A 6003-nucleotide genomic window follows, 5' to 3' on the forward strand; every position below is an offset into this window, starting at 1 on the left:
ATAAATTGTTTAGTCAAAAGAAGTGGATTGCATTGAATTCATAGTTGTCAATAGTGGCTTTTACTGTGGATTTTGTGTCTTCTAAACATTCCCATAACTAGTTTTAACTAACAATTTTGCTTTCATGCGTTAATATACAAACCTTCAATTGCTCAACAAGTTAAATCTTCAACAATGAATCGGGTCAGCTTCCGGATTCGACTCCTACCTGGCCAATTCGAGAACCCCCACAGTCAGCTTCCGAACTCAAAGTTTAGTTGATAAGATTATTACCAGAATATAATTTTATAACTATAATAGAATTCGGATTATTTATCCCCACCGGTGAGGCTTTAATTTTTACCTTCATTCTTTTCATTTGCTCTCGAAAACAAAATGTTACATTTGAGCATTCTTGTATAGTTTTGTTGAAATATTAATGGTGAAAGGTGGGTGGTTGATACATTTGGTCAAACACCACATGTATATTGTGGTAATAAGTTGGTGCCTACAATTTGTGTAGACAAATTTGACTAGGTAAACTTCCTTACAAATTCACCTACCACATTTCTAGTAGTATAAATATGAGCCTTAACTATGCTCATTTCTCATCCCATAATTCATTCTCCATTCTTGTTCTAATAGATTAAATAGAGAGTTTGTGAGTAATCTCCTAATTACAAGATATATAAAGATTAATGTTTATCCTTGTAATTAGAGAGAAGTGTAATTCCTATTATTCTTATTAGTGAAACGTTTCTTTCCTTGCCCGTGGTTTTTTACCCTTTTGGAGTTTTCCAAGTTAAATCTCGGTGTCCTATTTTGTTGTTATTTCAATTATTACTAGCGGTTTGCTATAATTCGGTGTCGCTTTTGATCAACAAGTGGTATCAGAGCTAAGAACTAATATCTTGTGTGTATTAATCTACTTATCGTATGCTCTGTGGTTGTCACGGGAGTGGATCGTCCACATCAGAAAATAAGTAAGATTAATTTCACTCGATAAAAGTTCCCGGGTACTATTTCTCAGAAAAATAGCATTGTCGAAAAGAAGATTGTGATTATAGCAATGTCTACGAAATTCGAAATTGAAAAGTTCAACGGGAGTAACTTCTCGTTATGGAAACTAAAGATGAAAGCTATCCTGAGAAAGGATAAGTGTTTGGCGGCCATCAGTGGACGTTCCGCCGAAGTCACTGATGAAAAATGGGAAGAGATGGACGGCCAGGCTACCGCAAATCTTCATCTGGCACTAGCAGATGGCGTTTTGTCTAGCATTGAAGAAAAGAAGACGGCGAAAGAGATTTGGGATCACCTCGTAAAATTGTACGAGACCAAATCACTCCACAACAAGATATTCCTTAAGAGGAAACTTTATGCGCTACGCATGAATGAATCTACTTCAGTTAATGAGCACATTAATTCTTTGAATACTCTATTTTCTCAACTCGCTTCATTAAGTTGCAATATAGAGCCAAAAGAACGTGCTGAACTTTTACTTCAGAGTCTACCTGATTCGTATGATCAACTCATTATTAACTTAACCAATAATGTTCTCTCGGAATATCTAGTCTATGATGAAGTTGCGGCTGCTATTCTATAAGAAGAAAATCGGTGCAATAACAAGGAGGACAAACAGGCCGGTTCACGACAAATGGAGGCTTTGGTGGTGTCAAGAGGGAGATCAACGGAACGTGGCCCAAGTGGGAGTCACAATCATGGTAAACCGAAGTCTAAAAAGAAGAAGACCTATACATGCTACAATTGTGGCAAGAAAGGTCACCTGAAGAAGGATTGTCGGAGTTTAAATAACTCAAATCCTCAAGGAAATATTGCAAGCACTTCAGATGATGGGACTGCTTTGGTTAGTGAAGCAGTGGTAGCAAATGAAGGCAGAAATACATTTGTTGATGTCTGGTTATTTGACTCGGGAGCTACTTTTCACATGACCCCTAGAAGAGAATGGTTCAAACAATATGAACGTATTTCAGGAGGATCTGTATACAGTTGCAATGATCATGAACTAAAGATCATTGGAATTGGAGATATCATTCTGAAGATGCACGATGGTACAGTTCGTACTATTCAAGGTGTACGACACGTGGAGGGTTTGAAGAAGAACTTATTGTCTTTAGGACAATTGGATGATCTTGGTTGTAAGATGGTGATACATGAGAAGATCATGATAATCAAGAAAGGCGCGGTTGTACTTATGAAAGGAGAAAAGGTGGGTGCTAATTTATACATTCTGAAAGGCGAGACGGTACAGGAATCGAAAGCATCTGTTGCTTCGAATAGTTCAAGTGATAAAGTTGCTATGACATGGCATCAAAAGCTTGGACACATGTCTGAGCAAGGTATGAAGATTCTTGTTGAAAGAAATCTTATTCCTGGTCTTACAAATGTATCGCTACCTTTCTGTGAACATTGTGTAATCAGCAAGCAGCATCGCCTGAAGTTTAACACATCAAATTCTAGAAGTAAATTGATTCTAGAATTGGTTCACTCTGATGTGTGGCAAGCACCAGTTCAATCCCTAGGAGGAGCAAAGTATTTTGTATCATTTATTGATGATTACACTAGGAGATGTTGGGTGTACCCAATCAAGAAAAAGGCAGATGTGTTTGAAGTTTTCAAAGTTTACAAAGCGCGGGTTGAACTTGAATCTGGTAAAAAGATCAGGTGTTTAAGGACTGATAATAGAGGAGAATACACTGGTGATAAATTTGATAAGTTCTGCAAACAAGAAGATATCAAAAGGCAGTTCACGACAGCATACACTCCTCAACAAAATGGAGTGGCAGAGCGGATGAATAGAACCTTGTTAGATAGAACAAGGGCGATGTTGGCAACTGCAAGCTTGGGAAAATCATTCTGGGCAGAAGCAGTAAGTACTGCCTGTTACGTGATAAATCGGTCACCATCAACTGCAATTGAGTTGAAATCGCCGATGGAAATGTGGACTGAAAAACCAGTTGATTATTCTGACCTTCATGTATTTGGAAGTCCTGTGTACGCAATGTACAATTCTCAAGAAACGACAAAGTTGGATCCGAAGTCCAGAAAGTGTTTTGTAACGACCCGACTTTTTCGACTTGCTTTTGTGCCTTGTGTTTTTGCGAAACTGCGTATTTGTACGTACTGTGTTACTTTATACTCTGGAAACTTGATTTACGTGGTTTACTTCCATTTATATGTTAAAACGTGCCTTAGAGTACGTAGGATACATAACTTGATCATTGGAAGACTTTATAACCGTTAGTGTTATTTGACGTTTCGAATAAACCGCGAACTTGCGCGCACGTTTAACTTTTGTCATAATCGAAATATTATGGCTGCGAAATATTAATTATTATTTTATAATAATAATTACCTGGGTTTTTGGATGCTTAATTACTCGTAGTAATTTAATTATGCACAATAGTTAGTCTTGTTGGACTTTCTACCTTGTTGGGCTCAAGCCCACCCTACTCTAGCTAGTGACCCAATTAATTAGCCCTTGTCCATGTCATCAATCCTTGTCAAATTCCTTGCTTATAAATACTAGCCCTTGTCCATGTCATCAATCCTTGTCAAATTCCTTGATTATAAATACTAGCCATTTACCTCTCATTCAAATCACTTGCTCATTTGGTTTTCACACACACTTGTTCTTTCTTTCTTTCCTTTCTAGTATTGCTTGTAAGTCTTCTTTTTCTTCTTCTTTTCCTTTCATTTTCTTGGCCATCATCATCATATTATGGAGATCAAAGTTCCTTTTAGCTTTGATCTTGCTTATATCTTGTTGATTCAAGCATGAATCTTTCAAGAACATGGAAGATTCAAGCTTTCTAGCTTTGAATCTTCACCAACTTTGTAGATTCATCTTTCTTTTACTTTAATCTTGTTATTTTGTGATAAAGATTCAAACTTTTGTTTGTTATCTTCATATATCTTAAAGATCCAAGCTTTATGCTTCAAGATCTTCAAGAACACTAAAGGTTCAAGCTTTCTAGCTTTGTGACCTTATAAATTGTGTGAAAGGGATCCAAGCTCTCTAGCTTAGGGTTCCATCACCTCTTTTGACTTGGATCATGTTCATACTTGTTTGATTGATGTAAAGTTTGTAACTTTGTTTGTAAATAGGACTTGTAATTGTGTTAAGACTAAGGATATGATGTAACCTTGGTTCATCATCCATCTAAGACTCTTAAATGAGTTGTGTTACCACTTGGTCTTAACATATTGTGTATTGATGGTAGAATCTTGGTCAAAATTGATGCTAAACCATCAACGAGTTGTACACTTGAAGCTACAAGCATCAAGGATGAGAACCGTGATGAGCATCAAGCACCAAGAACCTCACCGGAGCACTTGTCCACTGATTTTCTTATCTGATCAGACCACCTGGGCTACTGGAAAGTTGATTTTTAGTTATTTCGTTTCGAGTAGATGATTTTCTGTTTAGGCCTCGTCTTAATCCGAGTTACGGTTTAGGATTTATGGCCCTCCGAGAGTCACTACACCCTATTAACGTTGTGCTGAAATTTCTGACCTACTCGCACTTAAACCGTCGCCACGGTCAAACGAAGACGAGTTAGGTTCTGAAAATTATTCAGCGGTTAGGGGACTCACATACGGAGCCATAGCCACTGACTATGCATCTTTTCTATTTACGTAGAGGTCACAGCAGCTGACCGAAGTCAGCCTATTGTTTCGATCTCTATTCTTGTCGAACTTACTTAGCTTTTATGATGATGAATGATGATGATGATGACACTTAAACTTATTTTATGCACTATTAGAATTTATAAAAACAACCTACTGACCTAGTAACCCTTGATTTAGGTTGACGACCTTTCGGACCGACTTACTACTTGCGTACTTTCATTACCGACTTTACCGCTTTTATCACTGTGAGTTATAGCATTCCCTTTTTACTTTAACTTATTTTGGGAACTGAGAATACATGCGGATTTTATGTTTTACATACTAGGCACGAGTACTTAAACTTATATATGTGTGGGTTATACAACGACATAAACATTCCCTTTAGCTCGGTAATGTTTAATCATCGGTTTTTGAACCGTGAACGCGAATCTTAGATATGGATCCATAGGGTTTGACATCCCCACTCGGGCTAGTAGCGCTATCATTTAACGAGTGTTTAATACTTCATAAACATACGCACTTTCCAAGTGTACTTTCAGGGGGTATAAACGTTAAGTTAGTTACCGAGTGCCCACGGTTGAGCATATACTTAATCATAATGATTTGAATTACTGATTTGAAACGCTTGTTTGAAGCACTGAAATCTCGTGGCCTACATTACATTACTGAATACAAACAAACTATAGCTCACCAACATTCGTGTTGACTTTTTAAGCATGTATTTCTCAGGTGTTTAGACGTTGTTGCTTCTGCTGTTAGCCTTGCTGTTCTAGTCTCGGTGTATAGACTTGCTGTTACAGACTTGCTGTGTTAGACTTCCGCTGCATTACTTAGAGATATCTCAAACATGAAACTTTTACTTTGCATTCCCAACTTATGTTATTTTCAAAACAATAGCTTTGTAATGACCTTAGTATCATGTACTCATGTTAATGTTTCCTATTCATCTTTTGTAAAACATTATCTGTTCATGAATTCAAAACTGGTTTTCAAACAGCATATAGTGTTTGACCTTGTAATGATCCTGTTGTTGATGTACCGTACACGAGGATTTTGTACGGGGCGTCACAGTTGGTATCAGAGCATTGGTTGTAGAGAATTAGGTTGCATTAGTGAGTCTAGGACCTACCCGAGTAGGATTCACTAATAGGACTAATCTACAACTTGCTAGTTTACTTGTTTCTGCGAAACCTGCTGCATGCTACTGTGTTATATTACTACATGTTACTGCTTACTACTACTACATGCCACTGCTTACTTTTACTACCGTATGAACTTGCTGCATGCTACCATTTCCTTTTACTGCTATGTAAACTCGCTGCATGCTTTTGCTTATTCTAGCTACTGCATGCTACTATCTGCTTTCGATTGCAT

Source organism: Rutidosis leptorrhynchoides, chromosome 8 (genome assembly GCF_046630445.1).
Source record: "Rutidosis leptorrhynchoides isolate AG116_Rl617_1_P2 chromosome 8, CSIRO_AGI_Rlap_v1, whole genome shotgun sequence".
In the NCBI taxonomy this organism is placed as follows: Eukaryota; Viridiplantae; Streptophyta; class Magnoliopsida; order Asterales; family Asteraceae; genus Rutidosis; species Rutidosis leptorrhynchoides.